Here is a 22,929-nt window from a genome sequence, read left to right as displayed (position 1 = left end):
AAATTAACTTTGGGGCTCTCTGGCTATCCCTGTGAAAACACCTGAGATGCTATGACTGTCTTGACTATTCAGCTGATATAGGGGTATGATCCTGCTAGAAGTTCCAGTTATTTTAACCATGCTCAAATACACCTCTTCCTCAGGAGGTAAAGGATAAAGGACTCCACTAGGACAATCGTGACCTAGCAAATCAATCATGAAACAAGCAGGATAACTAAAGTCCCATTCTTATTATATATAGTCTTTTCTGCTATTACTCCTGGTCCTTGTGATCTCAAGATTTGGGTAAAATAAGAAAGAGGCCATTCCTGACCTATAAGATGGGTTCCCCTGTTTGTGGGTGACTCTTCAAGATAAATAGTTAAAAGGATCAAGTTGCTCGGGAAACTGCTTGTTCTCCTTTCTACATGAGCTTTCCTGTTGTTTGATCTCTAACATTTCCAAATGAGAGATGCACAGGCAGAAGATACCCCCCTCCCCACCTAGTATTTCAGCATCTACACAAAGCATTCTTAACCTGGGATTTCAAAGGATTCATGAACTTGGATGGGACAAAAATATCATAATTTTTTTGAAATTTAGCATTTCCTTTAATTATTTGATAACATTATTCTGAGAAGTCCATAGGCTTTACCAAAGGACACCAAAAGACACAAAGGTGTCCATGATTCTAGGCTAGTCTAGACTCTCTAGTTCAGAAGTCTAACCTTAGAGTCAGTGAACTTAAAAAAGGTTGATAACTATATAAAGTATAACTAGTTTCCTTTGTAATCCCATGCATTTTATTTTATGTAATTAGAAATATTCCAAGAAGTGGTTTTTAGGGTTGAAAGGGTTTCATGAAAAAAAGTTAAGACTTCCTTATTTAGAAAAAGCAGAAGTATAACATTTCCACATATACAATTCTATAGCAATTGACCCAACTGGTCTAACTAGTGAAATATGTTCAGGGTCATTTTCTAATATGGAAAATCTTCGATGGTCAACTCTTGCTTCATTGCCCACAATTTCTAAACAAGAAGTTTAATGACTCTGAACTTCCTTTACATCTGCAAAAGGTCAAGGCAAAGTCTGGTAGAGTCTGAGAATGGAGGAGTTTTAGTTACTAATATTCTTCCATGTGAGAGTTTTAATTTCTTATAGAAGTTCAACTGGGTAGGATACTGCTACTTGCAGTTTTCTATGCCTGTGTCTGGGTTTCTTTTCTTTGGTCTGTATTTCACTTCTTGTTCAGGAGATGGTAGGGAATTGGTTGTTACATTCTTTGCCCAGTTGTTCAAATGCTCCATATTAAGGAACAGAGGAAAATCCAAAGAGAGTTTTTGCTCAGACTGTTGACTATTGGTCAACTGCGTTTTCTCTCAGAAAGCTAAGTGATTAATCCTTTGTGATATCAAACTCAAACAACAGGTACCTGGCTCTTTCTAGGCCAGTGTAGCAAAATCCTTCCTTGTTCACATCTGGAGATAGGATTGTGTGGACATCCAGAGGTAGCGTCAAAGATAAAAGGCCAATTTGAAGGGTGTTTGTTCCTTCCCACGGCAAGAGAAATACAAATTTTTTTTGGCAGAGTAGATAAGTTAAATAAAAGTAGCTACATATGTAACACAAAAACCGAATGGGAATGTAATTTAGAAGACTTGAGTTCAAGTCTCCGCTTTATGAAAAGCTAGCTTTAGTATGAACCATGTCCAATGTATTCTGGGGCCTCACTCATCTCATCTTTAAAATTAAGAGGTTGTATATCAGATTACTTGCTGTAATGGGCAGGAAGGAGGGAAGAGAGGAGGTTAGAAAAATGTGAAACTCAAAAGCTTACAAAATGATGAATGCTGAAAACTATCTTTGCATATAATTGAAAAAATCAAATAATGTTCAAAATAAAATAAAATGAGGTAGTTAGTTTAGAAGATCTCTACTATGCCTTCTAGTCATGTTAAAAGAATTTATTAAATGCTCACTATGTGAGCTAGATACCATATTAAATGTTGAGAATACAAACATAAACATAAAGAAAGACATTTCCTGCCTTCTGGGAGCTTACATTCTAATGGAAGAAAACACCAAAAAGGATGAGGGGGGCAGAGAAGGTGAGTGGGCAATAGAATCAGTGAAGAAAAAGTTTTGACAGGTAAGATTGGGGCCTGGAAAGGAATCACTACTTTGCCTTAAAATAAAGTTTCTGGGAGGAGTCAGACAATCAAAGGAAGGGACCACAAGGATAGAATGTACTTTTAGTGTTTGAGAAGTCTGGGGTATAGTGAACTTCTAGGATGAGAAGGCTTCCTTTCTTTAGAAATTCTCTTAACTGAGTGGCAAATTTCCTCAGATCAGCAAAACCTTAAGTGCAGATTTGTTTTTGTTCAGTCATTTCTTATTGGGGTTTTCATGGCAGAGATACTGGAGTGTTTTGCTATTTCTTCCTCCAGTTTATTTTACAGATAAGGAAACTGAGGCAAACAGGATTAAGTAATTTGCCCAGAGTCACAGAGCCAGTAAATGTCTGAAGCTGGATTTGAACTTAGGTCCTTCTGACTCCAGTGCCAGAACTTTATTGACTATGCCACCCAACAGTCTTCATAGGTGCTGGTATTTAGCTTGAATATACAAATATTCAATAATAGATTTGATTTCATGATTACACAATAAGGAAGTTTCCAATGTCTCCCAAAGACAGATCAAGGTGGGAAATGGATTTAAAATGCAGCAGATGACCAAAAATTAACCAGGAAAGAATATTACCTGGGTCAAAAGGTTGTGAAACAAGAGGAAACTGTTTTCAGTGGAGGCCCTGGGTTGTAAATTCGAGAGTTTTTATTTTTAATTTGTTAAGAAATTGGAATAACTTAGATATAGATCCCCAGCTGGAGGATTATCTCTAGAATGTTCTTAATTGCAAGTATATTAGTATGGCACAGCAATAATATTAATTATTCATTTCTATTTCTCCTAATTGACATTTCATCTCTCTTCATTTCCTTATATTTGCACAGCTTGGAAGACGTACTCTTTCCACTTAGAATCCCTAGCTTCCCCTGAAACTCACCTAAAATGCTTCTTCCTAATATGACTTTTCTATTTGCCATATTACTAACAGCTGCTAGTGTCTGCTGACTGCCACTATTGGGCTTTTATGACCATGGGAACATTATGATTAGACAATTAAGTTTGAAAGGGGCCTTATGGCAGGAATTCTTAATTTGGGGTCCAGAAACATGGTGGGGATCCAAGATTTCAGGGGGTCCATCAACTTGGATGGGAAAAATTAATCTTTATTTTCACTAACCTATAACTGATTTTGTATTTCTTTCTCTTAATAACATTATTCTGAGTAGGGGTCTGCAAGCTTCACCAGACTGCCAAAGGAATTCATGACACAAACAAGGTTAAGCACTTCTTTAGAGGAAACCAGTCCAACCTCTTCATTCTAGAGATGAACGAACTGAGGTCCAACTGACTTGTCCCAAGTCACACAGATAAGAGTTTTCTGACTTCAGATCAAGTCTTCTTTCTAATACAGTATGCTGTGATAGGGATTTAAGAAAAATTTACATGAAAACTCCTCAGATTCTAAGTAAAATGAGTTATTAGCTGTTTCTAAGGGAGATGATATTTATTGAGGGGCAAGAATCATAATTTTGCCCTACTTAGCACCCCTACATCCCCAAGTGTTCATGAAATGAGGCATCATCAAAAGCAACGTGAATGGCACAGAAAAAGAAAACAGGTTCAACCCCATGTTTTCTGTCCATTTGAAGGACAGAAAAAGCCAACCTAAGAGAAATGTCATTTGAAAAATCAACTTGGTATTCTTGTAGCTGAAAAATAAACTCCACCACTACTATTACACCAGCCCCAACAACATTATATCTCTTGGTTCTTATCATCCTTTCCAAACTCACCTGCTGGTGAATGGGAATTATTTCCATTGTTCATATACAGTTTTATTGGTGGATTTGGGTGAGGAGAGGTGGGGGTAGGAAGTGACCCCAGCAGATTGGAAAATTTATTTAATGAGAAATATTTCCAAAAATCCCCAAGTGGACCAAGGTTATAAATGAAGCTATGAATCACAGAGGCCGCCTGTAATATTTTATAGCAATGTTGGAAAATTACCTCTAATAAACTTGGGAGAAGATGGATCACCTTCTGAAAAACATAAAAGCATGCTGAAGGCATAAATATATGCAAAGACCAGATACTGATCCACTTTTGGTTAGGAAGCAAGTCTCATACTCTAACCCCTTTCTCTCACTGCTCCCCCCCCCCCCCCAAGTTTCTCCTTTTCTCTTTCCAGTCTCGAGCTCTGCAGCTGTAACAGCTTTATTACTGGAGCATTGTGCACGTTTACATTTCAAGCTGATTGTTGGCACCAAAGTCACATCTGGTATCACTTCTCCCAGGTTGATGCATTTTTGCCCTTCCCCCTCTTCTGAGTTAGTTGCTCCAGGGAAAGTTCCTTCACTTCCCCTCACATCTACCTCAAGCCAAAGGCTTCACTCTGGAGAGGAGAGAAGGAGGAGGAGGAACAGGGTCTAGGAAAGGGAGAGCAGGAGAAAAAATCAGATGGAGAAGTCTGAGGAAGGAAGAGGAAGGAGGGGAAGGAAGGGGAGAGAGAAAAGGGCACAAGGGAGAGGAGATGAGAGGCAGGAAAGGGTAAGGAGGGAGAGATATGAAAGGTGGAGGGAGGAAAGAGGAGGCCACAAAAAAAGAAACAGAAGGAGGCCCCTTATGCAGAGTCAATTTATGTTAAGTTCTAGTTAAAAGTAGTCTTAGGGAGAAAATATTTTTCCCATTATGGACCCAACTCAAACAGAGTCTTAGTTAAGAATCACAGAATTATACAGTTTGAGACTAGAAAGGAATTGTAATGGTCATCTTGTTCATCCCATACCAACAAAGGAATTCCCAATATGATGTAACATATTATTGTACAGGTTCAACCTTAAGACCTCCACTGTGGAGAGCCACTACCTCTTGAGGCAGGCAGCTTATTCTACTTTTGGAGAGCTCTAATTGTTAGGAAAGCTTTCTTCAGATCAAAGCAAAGCTGACCCCTTTGTAGATCCCAGCCTTGTTCTTTTCTTCCCCTTATGAATCAAAGTCCTCTTTCACATGACAGCCCTTCAAATACTTGAAGACAGACATGTCCCCCTAGGGATCTTCTCTTCTCTAGGCTAAACATGCCCAAATACTCCAACTGATCTTAGACTTAAGACCATTCACCATCCCAGTTGTCCAGCTCTGAACTAATGACTACTTTGGACAAGTCATCATAGCTTGTCAGATATAATATATTTCAACCATTATTCTGAATTCAAAACATTGAGGCATTCTCTTAACCAAAAAATATGGCATTCCCTGCTTCCTAACAACCCCCAGATCAGATTCCTTATTCTTTGTTGTTCTTTGTGTGTGAAGATATCATTATTCACATTCACTAGAATCTTACCCTCTGCATCATCCCTCCCCCTTCATTCCTTCACTTTCTTCCCTCCAAGAGCATGAATTTGAAAGATGACTGGTGCTAGTGCTGCAATCTTTGGCCATGGAACAGACAAGCTAACTGGTCCATATGGGGATTGAATTCATGACTTATCCTCAGCAGTCCTGCTCTAAGCAACAGAGGTAATCAGCCACAGATGGTAGCAACCATTTACTCAAGAGAGTACTATTTCCTCAATCACAGAATCATAGATTTTAGAGCTGAAAGAGACCCCAGGGTCACCCAGTCCAATACCCTCATTTTACAAATGAAGTAAATGAGCTCCAGAAAGGTTATGGAACTTGTCAAAAGTTACTCAGGTAATAAGTGGCAGAATGGGATTTGAACTCAAGTCATCTAATTCCAGATCTTCAATTTTTTGCACTGCACTTTTTAAAACTTTTATTTTTTACTTTTTGTTAATTTTTGTATTTTTAAACTTAAATACAAAATAAGAAAAAATTGTCAAGTGTGCAGTTTTACCACCAGAAATAAGACTTTTTTTTATTACCTTAAGTTAATAATTTTCAGGCTTATGATGACTTTAAATGTTTTATAAAAGGAAAAAGAAGACAAAAATAGTTATTTGGCAAACATTAAGATGCTTCAAAAATTTATTAAGAAAAATGAATTCAACCATTTGTAAACATGGTTTGTAACCATGTAAACTGGTTTGATCATTTTTTCCTCCCTGTAATACAGACCCCTGTGTTTCCTACCTCATTAGTCAGGATTGGAGTTGATGTGGCAAATTCTACATTCTAGGTCTCATTGTTTTGTGATATAATAAATGTATAGATATAAAATATGTATGTATATGTACAGATACTAAGTACTTTGTGATTAGCTCCTTTGCCTCTTTTTCTACTTGTAACTTGTCACATAGCTGATGCTTAAAAATTACTGATAGGTAAAAGAGAGACAGGTGTGGTCTACCTGATACCAAACTAGCCTTGAAGTCAGGAAGTCCTGAGTTCAAGTCTTATCATGAAAGCTGTGTAAGCATGGGCAACACATTCATTCTCTCAGAACCACTAGTTAGCTCTAAGACTTTTTAAGCTATAGGGGAATTGTGGATTTGCATTTTAAAAGGAAATTTTGATCCCAGAAATTTCCCACAGATAAAATCGTAGTCCTGACTAATACCTTCTACAAACTCTTACCCCAAACCAACGTTTTTCTCCTTAAACTTATTTATTAAGCAAACAAACAAAACCCACACCCAAATTGTTCTTCTGAGCTCCATAACTTTCTTCTATTTCTAAGAAGTAAGAATTTAGCATTTTCAGAACAGGTATACATAGGAGAATAGGAGATATTGTAGATTTGGTTCCAGACCACTGTAATAAAGTGAATATTACAATAAAGCAAATCATAAGATTTGGGTTTCCTAGCACATAAAAGTTATGTTTATACTTTATGACAGCCTATTAAGTGTGCAATAATATTATGTCAAAAAAACCCAATGTGCACACCTTAATTAAAAATACTTTATTGATAAAAATGCAAAACATCATCTAAGACTTTAGAGAGTCATAATCTTTTTGTTTTCAGAGGGTCTTGCTTTCATGCTGACTGATCAAGGTATTAGTTACTAAAAACTGGGGTGGGCTTTGGTATTTTCTTAAAATAAGACAGTAATGAAGTTTGGCCACATTGATTGACTCTTCCTTTCAGAAAAGATTTCTTTTTGATGGTTGATAGTATTTTACCCAGACTAGAACTTCTTTCAAAATTGAAGTCAATTCTCCCAAACACTGTTGCTGTTTTATTAACTAAGTTCACATAATATTCTTCAATATTGTCATGTCTCAGGGAAAGTAAAGGCCAGTCATTGAAGCAGTCACAACACACACACACACACACACACATACACACACATACAAACAGACAATTTATTAAGTTTAGAGCCTTATATGGATGTGAGTTTGTGGGGCCCAAAACAATTATAACAGTAACATAAAAGATCTGAACACAGATCACCTAACAGATATAATAATAATGGAAAAGTTAAAATACCATGAGAATTGCAAAAATATGACACAGAGGCACAATATGAGCACATGCTGTGAGGGAAAATGGTGCCAAAAGACTTGCTTGACATAGTTTTGCCACAAAATTTGTAAGAAAAAAAGTTCAGTGTAATATAGTTATCCTTTCTACATCACAGGAATAGGGGTGTGGCACCATCTGGAAAATCTGCATAAATTTTTTTGATCCTCCCTTCCCTTTTGGTCCTCATTCCAGAAAAGAAGTCTGAATTATTAAGTTATTAAAGGGTAAAATATGCTGGTTTATACAATACTATACATATATTTTATACAACCTCTGAGTTTCTAAACTTTTTCTGTGTCATCTTAAGACCTTTACAAGTCATCCAGGGGTTCCACAAAATTTCCATAGGAAACAATATATTGAAATGGGGTGATGGGGAAGTCTCATTGTGAAAGGGACAATGTAAAGCAATGCACAATAAAACAAGATATGCCTATATATAGAAGAATCTACCCACCAAGAAATTCATTTATTGTAAAAAAATATTTGTGTTTGACATGTCATTGGGTACCAAAGACCCATTTCTTATCATAAATATCTGACATCAATCACATCTGACTCAGGAGATCAGGATCACATCTTCCTCTATAATACTCACAGCTGAGGACTACAAATTCTACATACTCTCAAGATAAAAGAACCATTTTGGAAATGAGAAAACCAACTTCTTGATTCCTGAAAATTCAAGGGTATACAGAGGAGAAATATTCTTCATTTCTGAACCTAGTTGGCAATAGGTGTGGTTAAGAATTATGGATGTGGGGCGGCTAGGTGGTGTAGTGGATAAAGCACCGGCCCTGAAGTCAGGAGTACCTGGGTTCAAATCTGGTCTCAGACACTTAATAATTACCTAGCTGTGTGGCCTTGGGCAAGCCACTTAACCCCATTTGCCTTGCAAAAAACCTAAAAAAAAAAAGAATTATGGGTGTTGGGGCAGCTAGGTGGCTCAGTGGATAGAGCACTGGTTCTGGAATCAGGAGAATCAGAGTTCAAATCTGGCTGTAGACATTTAATAATTACCTAGCTGTGTGACCTTGGGCAAGTCACTTAACCCCATTCCCTTGAACCCCCCCCCTCCAAAAAAAAACCCAACAAAAAATTATGGATATCTCCATAAAGGAAAGACAAGGAGACTAGATTTTTTAAGGCTGCAAGAGAAGTGACTTTCAAGGCATTCAATTATCTCTTAAGTCCAGTGACTTCATGGGAACACATTTCCACACAATGGGCCACCAGTCCATTTGGGAAGCCCTGGCAGTTGCTACCAGCCACAGAGTTGAGTGGTCTGGTATGGATCGAGGATGCAATGGGAAAGTCTATTTTCAGCAACCTTCTTCCAACCACTTAGTGGCACTCATGGTCTTCCCAAGGACAGGCAGGGCCTAGCTTTCCAGGTGTTTCCTATTTAATTTTGACATCCAGGTTTTAACAAGAGCAATTTATGAGTTTGACATTGTCAGTGGTGGTCTGTATGCTTTTTCAGAGTAATACAAATGCTGCCAGAACCCATTAGTGAATCACTGAATAGTGTGAGTCTTTTTTTCCCCCCTTTTTATTTTTTACAGGTTACAAAGTAGAGCTTGTGAGACATGGGATAACTCACTGTAGCTGTTCTTTTCTCAGTCAATAATTAGATGGCAGAGACCAAGTGGCTTTGTTTCCCCCAGGAGGCAGCTCCTTAACCATTAAGCCACACTGCCATTTTAACTAAAACATACTAACTAAAACAAAGCTTTTCCAGGCTAGGTCTGATAGGTTCAAATCTCATTCTAGTTTTTCAGTTATTTTTCAGTTATATGCAACTACCCCATTTGAGGTTCTCTTGGCAAAGACACTGGAGTGGTTTGTCATTTCCTTCCCCAGTTCATTTTACAGATATCTGAGGCAAACAGGATTGAGGTCACCCAGTACCTGAGTCTGGATTTGAATTCAGGAGGATGAGTCTTTCTCATTCCAGGATCTACACTCCATTTACTGGGTCACCTACTTACTAAGGACATATCCCTTAACCTCACTGGAGTTCATTTACCTCATCTGGAAAGACTAGGTGATCTCTAAGGTGTCTTTAAAGAGATGATAATATTTGTTCTTCATTTTCGAAGAAGACCACGATATCAGGGAGGTGCATGTGAATTGGATTTGAGTGTGCTAAGTCACCAGCCTCACTTTTCCTCCAGAGCCATCTGGATCAGTGGCAGGATGCAAATCAGGACAACTGGAGATGGCCTAAATATGAGGCAATCAGAATTAAGCAATTTTCACTGGGTCACACAGCTAGTTAGTGTTAAGTGCCTGAGGCTAGATTCGAACTCCTGTTCTCCTGACTCTAAGGCCAGAGCTCTGTCTACTGCAGCACCTAGCTGCCCTAATCGATGATAAACCAGAAATATGAATACTGAAAACTGACAGTACCTGAAAAGCCTTGGAGACAAAAGGTTTCATTAAGATGAATACAATGCTTCCTGTCTAGTTTTAGAACTTTTATAATTATTAAAAAGTTTTCAACTTCAAAAACTCTACAACTAAAAGAATGGTATTATGAAATAAATATCTTTACAAAAAGCAATTTAATTCCTCAAAGAAATGCAGACCCAGAAAAGCAGATGGCCCGGTTACATAGTGACCCTAAGAGATGAAGAGTCCATGCCTTACATTAATAGTCACAGAATTTCAAGAAATAGAGATGACCTCTAGCAAGTTGGGTGATTCCCCCCAAGTGGGGAGAACTTATAGGAAGACATGACAAGGGCACAAAAGATGAGATGGTACAAATTGGTTATTATTGGTACCACAGTGAGGAGTATTCCTGTTACTAAGACCACATCTGTTTCCTCATCTATAAAATGAAGGGGTTGATAAGCTGAGCTTTCAGGTTATTTCTGATTTTAAAATCTGGGATACTTATTAGCTTGTTAGAGATAAGATTCTGCTCCATTTGCCCTGTTTGCCAGATGTTTCGCTTGGCACTGGAAAACAAAACACAAAAAAAGAAACTGCCCCATTCCTCAAGAAACTCCCATACTACTGGGAGGAAACAATATGGAAACATTAATATAAAAACATACAAATTAAAAATAAAGCAATTTCTAAGGGGCATGGAGAACACAGGAATTTAGTGGAATGGGAGGGAAATTGGGATAGGTTTCATGTGGAGCAAAGACTTGAAGGAAACTAGTTCTGTGTTCTAGAGGGTTTTATGACTCAGTAATGAGAAAAGAATGCATTTCAGATATGGTGGTAGCCTAATCAAAAGCATGAAAATGTTAAAAAAAAATGTCACCTATGGGACAAAAGCTGTGTAGATGGCAATTGGGAGCCACTGGAACTCCTTGAGCAGAGGGTGACATGTCTAATCTGTGCTTTAGGAAAATCACCTTGATGACTGAATGGAGGATGGATTGGAGTGGGGAGAGATTTGTATCAGGCAGACTCACCAGAGAAAACTCCAAATTCACATTTAACTGTCCCTTCATATTTCTTCATATTTGGTTTGGAACATCTGACCATTTGCAGATATAGACTGTAAGCCCCTTGAATACAAGATCTAATTTTTTCCTTACTTTCCTTTTTTTACTTTTGATCTTTATATCTTTTGCCCCTAGCATAGTTTCTGACATGTAGTGACTTTCCTAAAGCACACAGGTCAGACCACCTTGAACCTTGCTGCCTGTATCTCACTACTCTAAAAATTCCAATGAGTCCTTATCATCTACTGGATTAAATATAAAATCTTCTGTTTTTGTGTTCAAAATCCTTCATAATCTAGCCACCACATACTTTCCTTTCTTTCCTTTTGAGTCTTCTTACACTGTACTTCTACCTGGGTACTCTTCAATCAAATAACACTGAACTTCCTTCTATTCTATTCTACCAATAACACTCCATCTCTAGGTTCTGGTCATTTTCTCTGGCTTTCCTCTCTTGCCTAGAAGAATGCTCTCTCCCTCTTCATTTCCTTCTGCTGGCTTCCCAGCTCCTTCCAAGTTCCAACAAAATCTCATCTTGTACAGGAAGCCTTGCCCAACCCCTCTTAATTCTAGCACCTTTCCTCTTTTAATTATTTCCTAATTATTTGCTATGTAACTAGTTTGTGCATATTTGCCTGTTTATTATCTCCTTGCAAGATTGAGCACTTGAGGACAAGGATTTTCTTTTTATATCCCCAGCACTTAGCATAGAATCTGAAAGGGAAATAGAAACTGGACATATTCTTCTATGCACTAGATATGAAGAGATGAGATTTCAATATATAAGGACAAAGAATATATTTAATTTGAATTGAGAAAATAAAATCAGAAGGGATAAAAATCTCTTAAGAGTGAATTCATGAACACACAAACAGAAACAATTTGATCTTGGAGGAAAATGAAAGAGCTATCATAAGAGTGTGATGTAGATGCGTAGGAAACTCATCAAAAAGGCATATACAGAAAATGGAAGTAAAAACAAATACTTAAAAAATGTTTGTTGACTGATTTGAGAAAGAAGAATAAAGTAATCATGCACTCGTGGAACTCAAGTAAAAAGGAACAAAGAAATCATGGACTCAGAAGACACCTTAGAAAGTATTTAGTCTGGCTTCAATATTGTTATTAGTTAATCAATAAACAACTAATAATATTAGTTAATCAGGAAAGCTTTCTACAATAATTTCAACAAGGGGAATAGCTTTTACTCATTCATCTTATAAAGATCCCTTTAAAATCTATATTGCTCTTACTATCTCTTTCTTTATCTTGCATTTAAACTGCCCATTAATTAATTTTTTTTCTAGGAATTATTCTTAACAAATTAAAAAGAAACAAAGCGTGAAGCAGTAAGGTAGTTAAGTAAAACAGTATTAGACATGGAGTCAAGAAGGTCTGTGTTCAAATTCTACCTCAGACACTTACTAGCTGTGTGACCCCAGACTAGTCATTTAATTTCTTTGCCTTAGTTCACTTCTCTGTCAAATGGGGATTATAAAAGCACCCATAGTATAGATTTAGTGTGAAGATCAAATGAGATATCATATAAAGTACTTTGCAAAACAAAGTTCTACATAAGTACTATTATAACTTATTAATATTATTATTATTGGGACAGTTATGTGTACCATGACTGGAGACAGCAAAACGAGTTTAAATCCTGCCTCAGACACTTATGAGTTGTCACAACTCCATTTGCTTCAATTTCCTCATTTATAAAATGAGCCAGAGAAGGAAATGAATGGTATCTTTGCTAAGAAAACACCAAATGGCTCAGAAGAGTCAGATATGACTGAAAACAACAACATAATAACAACAGCAGTATTTTATTATTATTAGGTGACTGGTTCTGCCTTCTCCCTGAAATTCATTATCATGTCCAGTTCATCCTAAACAATGATCCAGTCCCTTCTTTTGGTCTTCATTCCCCGCCAATGACAAAGTTCAATAGATGACTTTTTCCTTACAGAACTATGTCCCACTTTTCCATCATCCTCTTGTCTGATTTTGCTTCCATTTTCTGCTATCCCTTTTGTAGAGTTCCCAGTTTTGATGTATCTACATCAGACTCTTGATAGCTTTTTTGTTTTCCTCCCAATACAAATTGTTACTGTTTGTGTTTTCACGATTTCATTGTTGAGAATTTTTCATCCCTTCTGGTTTGATTTTCATAATTCAATTTAAATTTATCCTTTCTCTTAATGTTTTCAAATCTTACCTCCTCAAATCTTGTCTACATTCTTTTTCTCTAACATGAATTCTGAGCTGAAGTAATCTCCCCCCACTCACATTTTACCATTGCTGCTACTTTAGCCACTTTCCTTGTTAACTACCTTATTTGTTGCTGAGCTTTAGATGCCAAAGGTCAGAAGCCAGGCTTGTGAAACTTTGTGAACTGTGCTACCAAGTCAGAAGGACTAATTTCAATTTGGACAGGGAGTTGTTTAATCTGCTTAGCTTGAGACAGATGTAACCTGACATTAGCATTAATACCAGCTTATTTCAAAATGTTTTCACACTGTAATTAACCTTTAGTGGCCTTGAGACATCACTGGTTTGAGAATCAAGAAACCTGAGTTCTAGTGCTTCCTAGTTTTGTCTACTGGACTATGTCTCTATGTCTGCAGCACTGTATGCAAAGGAGAACAGGGTGAAACTATTCCCCTCTCTGTACCCCAGTTTCCTCACCCCTAAAAAGAACTACAAAATAGTAATAGTGCTTTTAGGTTTACACAATGCTTTATAGACAGGATCTCATCTGAATGTCATGACCATTCTGGGTTATTATAATTCCCACTAAAGAAGAAAAGTGAATCTTAGAAAGGTTAAGTGATTTACTAGTGGTCACATGGCTAGCATCTGTTGTTGTTGAGTCATTTTAATCTTTTCTGACTCTTTGTGACCCTCTTTAGGGTTTTCTTGACAAAGCTATTGGAGTGGTTTGTCATTTCCCTTTCCAGTTCATTTTACAGATGAGGAAACTGAGGCAAACAGGATCAGGTGACTTGCCCAAGGTCACACAGGTAATAAATATCTGAGGCCAAATTTGAATTCAGGAAGATGAGTCTTCCTGACTCCAAATCCAGAATTCCATCCACTAAACCCCATATTCAACCTTTTAACATTCCATTTTACCATCATTACCCATGGTTCTCTAAATTGGAGAATCCCAGAAAGGTACTGCTACATGGAAATGGGAAGATTTCTTTAACTGAGCTCTGATATTTGCAACAAACTTCCACTCCAAGAAGGTAAAACATCTTGCCATCATTGCTCTTTTATATTTTTCAAAGCACTTTCATGCTTATTTTCATTTCATTCTCCTAATTTTATTCTCTATGATAAAATGTATTATTAAACCCATTTCAAAATGTGAAAATTGGCAGACAGAAAGATTAAATGAGAGCCTCAAAGTCACAAAGGTTGTCAGTGACATACCTAAAACAATAACAACATTTTTCCCTAAAAGAAAAGTAGTATAGTTAATGGCTTAAGTACATTTTATGTGGAATTCAATTAAGACTCCAGATTTCTTGGCAAATTCTAGGTGGTGAATTAACAACAATAATTTTTTTTGGATTAGATTGTGATTTCATTGATTTAAGGGACTCTGGATGAGGGGATTCCTTCTATCAATGTAAAAGAACACCTGCTCTACAGCTTTTATGTCAAATCATTGTCTGAGGTGAAGAAATTAATAATAAAAACAAATTTGTACAATAAAAACTGAAATTGTGTTTTAAAGTGAGGAAAGCCCTTTTTCATATACATAATCTCAACTGAACCTTACAACAATCTTATCATTTAAATGCTATTAATATATTGTATGGTTGAGGAAACCAAGGCTGAGAGAAGTCAAATGACTTGACCAAAGGTCACACAACTAAGAGATTGAGGCATGATTCAAAGTCAGGTTTTCTTGCTCTCTGACCTACTAATCATCCTCTCATTTTAGCTTTTTTTCTAAGACTTCACAACCTGTGATTATAACTATCACCTATACCCTCTGACTCTTTTAAAGCAACTATCTTAGAATATTCAATTACTGTGTTTTCCCCTGAAGATATTTCTTTTACCATGTTCAAGTTATCTATTCAACTGACAAATGTGGTATAGGCAAGGGAATTCTATATTCTATGCAAACAGCTGCATTTTTTTTTTTTTGTTTTCAGGTTACTGTCAAAATTCAATTTGAGTTTAAAAAGAGGAAAAAAAATCACCAAGCAATTTATCTACTTCTCAAGTTTTCTGAACAATATCACTTCACATGCTCACAGGAATACAGGAGACAGGAAAAAGGTCTTGGTAATAGGAAGCAAAGCCCAGCAAAGATATTCTGGATGTTATTCCTATAGGAGAAGGCACTCAACCCTTCCTATCTTCCTGAACATCTTTTCACCAAATGCAAGATGGAAAGGTTAAGAAGAGAGACAGGGTCTCTCAGCCATCATATCTAGTCTTTCACAGAAACAAAGAAAAAACACAAAAACTTAAGTTAAAAAAATGACGATAAATCTCCAGCAAATAAACTGAATGAAAGGTAGAGGACAATGGGCTTGGTTACTCTTCTATTTAGATTTATTTTCTCTTCAAAGACTTGTTCATTTTTACTCATCTCTTAAAAAACAACATGGTCTAATAAACATCTGTTCCAGCATCTGTTTAAGAATGACCAGAGTCCTGCAATCTGAGAATGTGAATACCTACAGTGGTAGAGTGAATTTCCTCACCTGGGACCCTATCATAGCAATGAAAGCATAGTTCCACTTCAAACTTCAAAAATAAACAGAAAGGGACATGTTAATATTAAATTATAAAAGAAAATTAAGTGATATTTATAAAAGCATAACAAATTTAACAAGATAAAAATAAAATTGCCCAGCTTGACCCTTACAGAATTTTCTTCTGCTTTCTTCTCTATAGTTTAAAAATATTTCATTGATGTTCCTTCCTATTGTCATTTCTATCTTACCATTAAATTACCTCATTCCCAAAAGAGTCACCTTCTCTACTACAGTAGATACCAGAAATGTTATTAGTTACAGAAATATTACAGAATTACAGAAGTCCAAAGGGACTTATTGAAATGTATACCATTCTCTACTACATCTAACATGTTTGCAAATAGAGAATATATTAGATGTGGTAGAGAGTAGATTTTCAACTCTTTGTAACCTGGCTTCCCCTTTTTACCCACTCTGTTTTAAACCTTACTCTTCACAATAAATTCTCTCTGGCCTCTTTGCTCTTCTTTGAATAAGACAGTCCATCTCCATGGACTGGGCATTGTCATTGACTTTCCTCCATGTCTAGGATGCTCTCCCCTATGATTGCCTCAAGAGGCAAACCTCTTGGCTACTTTGAAATCCCTGTCCTACTAACCATCCTCTACAGGAAGCCTTTTCTGATCCCCCTTAATGCTAATGCCTTCCCTCTGTTGATTATCTCCAATTTATTTGGTATATTCATAGTTATTTGCATAATGTTTCCCCTCCTCTTCCCGATTAGATTTCCTTTGTTTTTTGCCTTTCTTTGTGTCCCTAACACTTGGTATGATGCCTTGAACATAGCAGATACTTTCTTGTTGACTGACTGAAGTGGTCTTCTAGTCTATCCTGGAAGATCTTTCATGAGTAAGAAACAATTCTCTTGAATTCAATTGGATAATGTAATGGTTAGATCTTTTTGCTGACCATCAAACCTAAATCTGTCTTTCTGTAGGTTCCAGCTATTGCTCCTAATTCATCCCTGTAGGGTCAAACAGAACAAGTCTTATTTCTCTTCCATGTGGAAAATATTTGAAGACATCAATCAGATCCTCATTAAGTCTCTTCTCTTGCCCAGGTAAGATGGCATGATCTCAATGTTTCATAGTACTTTGCTTATCATTTTCTTGAAGATCTCTACTTTAAGAATGCATATTCTAAAATTTGGGGTCCAAGAAGTCCAAATAGTAGTAGACAGCGGTAATAGTGATAATGGTGGTAGTAGTGATAGTAGTAATAGGTATAAACTTATATAGTATATTAAAGTTTGCAAAGTACTTGACATACATTATCTCAATAATATTAGGATGTAGAAAAAAACTGACACAGATCCAAATGAATTGATCATGGCCATATGGCTAAGCTAGTAAGCACTTGAGACAGGATTCAAACTCACATATTTCTGACTCCAATACCTTTGCTCTATCCACTATAACAAATAGCCTCCAGGGGATGTGGATTGACTAAGGGTAGTCCCTAATTTTGGTGCTGAATCACATTACTGACTCAAATAGATCTTGAAATCTTAGATAGCTGAGTGACTTAATTGGATTGAGTGCTGGGCCATGAGTAAGGAAGATCTGATCTCAAATGAGATCAGACATTTAATAACTGAGTGACCCTAGGCAAGTCATTTAAACTCTAATCTGTCTCAGTTTCTTCAATTGGAAAATGGGAGATAGTAATGAACCTACTTCTCAGGATTGTAAAAATCAAATAAAGTACTATTTATAGAGTGCTTAGATATAGTTGGTACTTAATAAATGCCTGTTTCTTTCCTTTCTTCCAACTAAAATCCACGGCTCTTTTCCAGAAGAACCACTATTTAGTCACCTCTCCTCAATACCATAATTCTGAAACTGATTTTTTGAGGTCAAGTATAAGAATTTATAATTATATGAAATTTCAGTTTATTAATTTGGTCCTATTTTTTAGTCCATAGAGAGAATTTTAGATCATGACACTATTATTTAAAGTGTTAAAGGGGTGGCTAGGTGGCACAGTGGACAGAGAACTGGCCCTGGAGTCAGGAGAACCTGAGTTCAAATTCAACCTCAGATACTTAATAATTGCCTAGCTGTGTGGCCTTGGGCAAGCCACTTAACCCCATTGCCTTTCAAAAAAACCTAAAACAAAAACAAAATCAAAGTACCAAAGTGTTAGCCATCTTTTCTGTTTTGCTAGTTGCAAATTTAATAAGTATGCTTTCTATTCTTTATATACATCAAGAAGTTAAAATATTATGACACAGGAACAAGGAAAATCCTTCTTCACTGTTAATGATAAATTCTTTGGTACTAGACATCCAGTTAGCTCTCATATCACATAACTCTTACCATTGTGAATCAAATTTACTTCCTAGGCCATGATCTTTTTCATGAGGGCATCATAAGAGGCTTTATTAAATACTTGGCTAAAATCTGCACAAACAATATCAATGGTACCCTTGTACTCTCTGAATATCATTACTCTGTCAAAAAATGAAATAAAGTCAATCCACATGAAAATACCTTCATGATGGTGTTGGGTTGACTTTGGCATCATTTTCCCCTCTTTTGGATTTTCACTTATCACCTTTTAAAAGTCATTTAAAATTTTTCCATGAACTATAGGCCTTTGATTTTGATCATGGTCATATGGCTAAGCTAGAAAGCACCTGAGACAGGATTCAAACTCACATATTTCTGACTCCAATACCTTTGCTTTATCCACTATAACAAGTAACCTTTTTCTTTTCTTCATTTTAACTTTCTTCATTTTTTTTTTTGAAAAATGGAAATATATTTCCCCTTAGAATTTTAATTGCCTTTTTGCTTTAGGGCAATCTAATTATCTTATCAGTACTATACATAGGGGAAAAACTAACAAAAATCAGAGGACCTTCTGGGTATGATGTCATGCCATTTCATCCAATAAATGTCAGAGGTTCCCTATCACTTTCAGAGTGAAACATAAAGTCCTCTCTTTGGCATTCAAAATCCTTTAAATCTGATCTCTTCAAGCTTTCCCCCTCTTCCACGAGTTCTCTGAGGTCCAGTGACACTGGTATCCTGGTTCTCTCTCTTATAAGACTCTACATCTCCTGACTTCTAACATGTTCAGTGGCTGTCCCCCATGGTTATAATGCTCTCTCCTGGTTTTCCAGGTTTCCTTCAAGTTCTAGATAAAATTTCATCTTCTATAAGGAACCTTTTCTAATTCTCCTATATTCTAGTGCCTTCTCATTGTTGCAATATTCATTATCACACAATATATATCTACATGTAATATGTGTGTGTGTATATTTATATATATTTATCCATCCATCCATCCATTTATCCATCTCTTTTATATAGTGATTTCCATGTTGTTTCCCTATTTGATTGTGAACTCCTTAAGAAAAGGGACTGCTTTTCCCCTTTCTTTGTATCCCAGAGCTTAGCACAATGTCTGAGCATATCATAGGTACTTAATAAATGTTTACTCACTGACTGACTGTTAGTCTGGTCCTGTCACTAACTAGCTTGTGTGACCTTGGGCAAATACCTGCCTCCCTCTGGGCCTTAGTTTCTTCATTTGTGAAAGAAGATGGTTGGACTAGGTGACCTCTAAAAATTCTACTACTAAATTTCATGACTAATGAATAATCAGAGTCAGGTGAGGTTAGTCAGACAAAGGGATTCATGTGCATCACAAAATATATTCAATCATATACAAATGAGAAAACACACATATGCATATTAAAGCCACCCAGGAGGTTCTCAAACTCCACCCAGCCTGTACCCTTGGTGACTATAATGCCTGTAGGCAGAATATCATTTGTTTAAATTGTGAGAGACAATTTGGCAATGGATTTAAACTGACAGTCTAATGCTGGTGGTCTCCATTGAATGAAGACTCAGCTGTCTGGGCCAAGAATCTGTCCTAAGCAATGTCTGGGGAAGAAGGTTGGGTCTCTGGGAACACAATGTGGTAGAGTAGAAAGCAATCTGCATTTAAAATCAATCAGCAAGTATTTATTAATCACCTATATATACCAGATGCTTTGCAAGGAGATGGACATATGAATATAAAGAAGGGAAAAAAATCCTGTCTGAGGGAGCTTTGTGTTCTAGCTGGGCAGTAAACAAATTCATATGTATGTAAATGTGTGTGTGTGTGTGTGTGTGTGTGTGTGTGTGTGTGTGTGTAAATATCTACATCTGTATTATAATAATAAAAGCAAAATATAGAAATTAAATACAAAGAAATTAGCAAAAGAAGACATTAGCACTTGGGGCAGGATCAGAAAAGCTGGTGAACTTGAGTGTACTTTGAACAAAGTGAGGACTTCTCTGAGATAGAGGGAAGAAGGGAGTTCTTAGGGGATGACCAGGACAGATACAGGTTAAGGCAGGATGGAATGAAGACTGCTCTGGGAGAGGAGCAGAGGTGAGAAGGTTTGGGCTAACCACAGGGTTCTGAAAGGGGACTTATGTAGAGTGAGGCTGGATATGATGAATTCATACTTTTTGGAGCTTCAAGGGATTGGAGAGACGGAGTCCAAGCCTCTCTTTACACATATGAAACTGAGACCTAAGAAGATTAATTAGGTTGCCCAAAGTTACACAGGTAATTAGAGGCACCCAAGTGGTGCAGTGGTTAGAGGGCTAGACCTGGAATCAAGAAGACCTGAACTCAAATCCAGCCTAACTAGCTGTCTGACTTTAGGCAAGTCATTTATCTCCATTTATCTCAGTTTCCTCATGAGTAAAATGTGCTGGAATAGGAAATGTCAAACTACTGAAGCATGTTTGCCAAGAAAATCTCATATGTAGTCATTTAAATTCAGATATGGCGAAATGAATGAAATATATACTGTACATGCAAAGACAAATATAAAACACTCCCTGCTCTCAAAAAGCTTGCTTTCTATTGGATGAATTTTTAGGTGAGTTTTTTTCCTTCTAATAATTTCATCACAGGCTCTAAGGCAAATTACATTGAATTTATTATCTGCCTCCTATTTTTCTAAATGTTCCATTTTTGTTGAGTGTTCCACTAGTTTCCTAACCTTGGCATCATCTTTGACTCATCGTTTTTCCTTTCCATATATCAAGTTGCTTAGCAGATCTTGTTTCTACCTTCACAATATATCTTATACCTGAAAATTTCTCTCTACTCTAGGGCTCACCTTAGTTGAGGTTCTTCTTACCTCTGGTTTGAACTATTACAATAGACTCCTATTTAACCTCTTTGCTTGAAGTTGCCATGTTCTTTAATTTGAGTTCCATATAGCTGTCAAAGAGACTTTTCTAAAGCACAGATCTGACCATGCCTCTCTCATACTCAGTAAATTTTAGTGACATTATCCCTAGAATCAAACCCCTTTGTTTGGAATCTGAAGCCCTCCCAATCTGGCCTCAGGCTATCTTTCTGACCCTCCTCACACTATGACAAAGCCCAACTAGCTAGTGCTATTTCTCAAGCATGATGTCTCTTCTCTCCATATCTTTGAAAAAGCTGCCCCCCCCATGCTATAATACAGTCTCTTCACTTCTACTTCTTAGAACCCAGTTTCTTTCAAAGTTCAGCTAAACTGACATGTCTAAAAACAAGGCCTTCCTAAAATAGTGGCTTATCCTCAAAATTACTTTGTACTCATGCATTTATTCTTTTTATGTTTATCCCTTCCCTTAGTTGTTCGGTCATGTCCATGTCCTTTGTGATCCCATTTGGGGTTTTCTTAGCAAAGATAGTGGAATAATTTGCCATTTCCTTCTTCAGTTCATTTTACAGATGAGGAAACTGAGGCAAAATTAGAGGTACAAGTTGTCTTCCCTTATATAAAGTAATTTCCTTCAGGGCAAGGATTATTTCATTTTATTTTTGTGTCCCCAGTGCCTACCACAGAGTCTTGCATATGTATTGATTCATTGGTTGATCTTGACTGATTTGTCTGGTTTGGAAGAAAACAAGGAAAAAATACTTTGAGAGAGGGAAAAATGGCAAAAGAAGCTTGACCAGATAGTCTTAGGACCCCTCTTTTGCTCTTCCAACCCCATAGTTTTCTCTCTTTCTCTCTGATTCTGTTACTTTGATTCTTCTCTCTCTCTCTCTCTCTCTCTCTCTCTCTCTTTCTGAGTAGAGGTCAGTTATAAAGATAATAAATAAAAGGAAAATTATGCCACCTTTTGGAGCTATTTTGTTGTTTGTCCATGTCTGACTCTTTTGACCCAGTACAGTCCATGGGGTTTTCTTGGCAAAAAGTCATTTCTTATTCCAATGAATTAAGACGAACAGAGGTTAAGTAACTTGCCAAAGGTCACACAGCTAATAAGTATCTGAGACCAGATTTAAACTCTGGTCTTCCTGGCTCCAGGTCCAGGGCTCTCTTCACTGAACTACCTAACTGTCTCTTTTGGAGTTATAGTTGTCTTTAATTCCCCTCTTTTTGCCTGTACCTGGGTTTTATATTATTTGGTGTTTTGCAGGAAGAGATTAGAGAGTTTAAAGGAAAACCCTACCATGGAGTACTGAGCTAGAAGCATTCCTCTGGAGGAAAAGAAAGAAATACAGTGTTCCAGGCCCTATGCTCATTTCATTTTCACAAAATTCTTTGGAAATAGGTGATATTATGACCTTTGTGATGTGGGGAAACCAAGGCAGGTGGATATTTAAGTGACTTGCTCAGAATCACACAGCTAGTAAGTCCCTGAAGATAAGGCATAGACTCTGGGAAGTCCCTATAAAAATATATCTGTTCATCAAGCAGGGGTATCATACAAACTCTGAAGCACTCAATGATCCCTTAAATAAAAGTATTTTATCAATATAAGAAGTTCAGGGCCTTAAGAAAATGAGCTTTGGATCTGAGTAGGTCTGGGCATAGAACAATGTTGAAAAGGGCAGGGCTGAGTAGAGAATCTACTCCAAGTTCAGGGTACCCAAAGGTCAATGTAAGAATACTGGACCCAGATTTGGTCATAGGTGAGCATCCACTCCAGACTCTGACCAGACTTCAACCCAAGTCTTTTGTACTCCCTATCAACTTCTTGCATTGAGAATAATAACACCCCAGGAAACTCTTCATGGCCCTCTCTATTGGACTCTCTATCTCCTCTTAGGAAGAGCACTCATCTACCCATGTCTTCATTTCTCTCCAGGCTTTGTTCTTGACTTTTCAGGTGTTCTCTAT

General features: G+C 37.0%; 1 protein-coding gene across 1 annotated transcript in view; it reads right to left on the bottom strand.

Annotated features, from left to right (window-relative positions):
* The window catches only part of SLIT3 (slit guidance ligand 3), an 805,773-nt gene that overhangs the window by 333,243 nt on the left and 449,601 nt on the right, over positions 1-22,929 (bottom strand). The window lies entirely within an intron of this gene.

Source organism: Macrotis lagotis, chromosome 1 (assembly GCF_037893015.1).
Source record: "Macrotis lagotis isolate mMagLag1 chromosome 1, bilby.v1.9.chrom.fasta, whole genome shotgun sequence".
Taxonomy (NCBI): Eukaryota; Metazoa; Chordata; class Mammalia; order Peramelemorphia; family Peramelidae; genus Macrotis; species Macrotis lagotis.
Note: the sequence above shows the minus strand (reverse complement) of the source record. Positions and strands in the feature narration are given on the sequence as shown.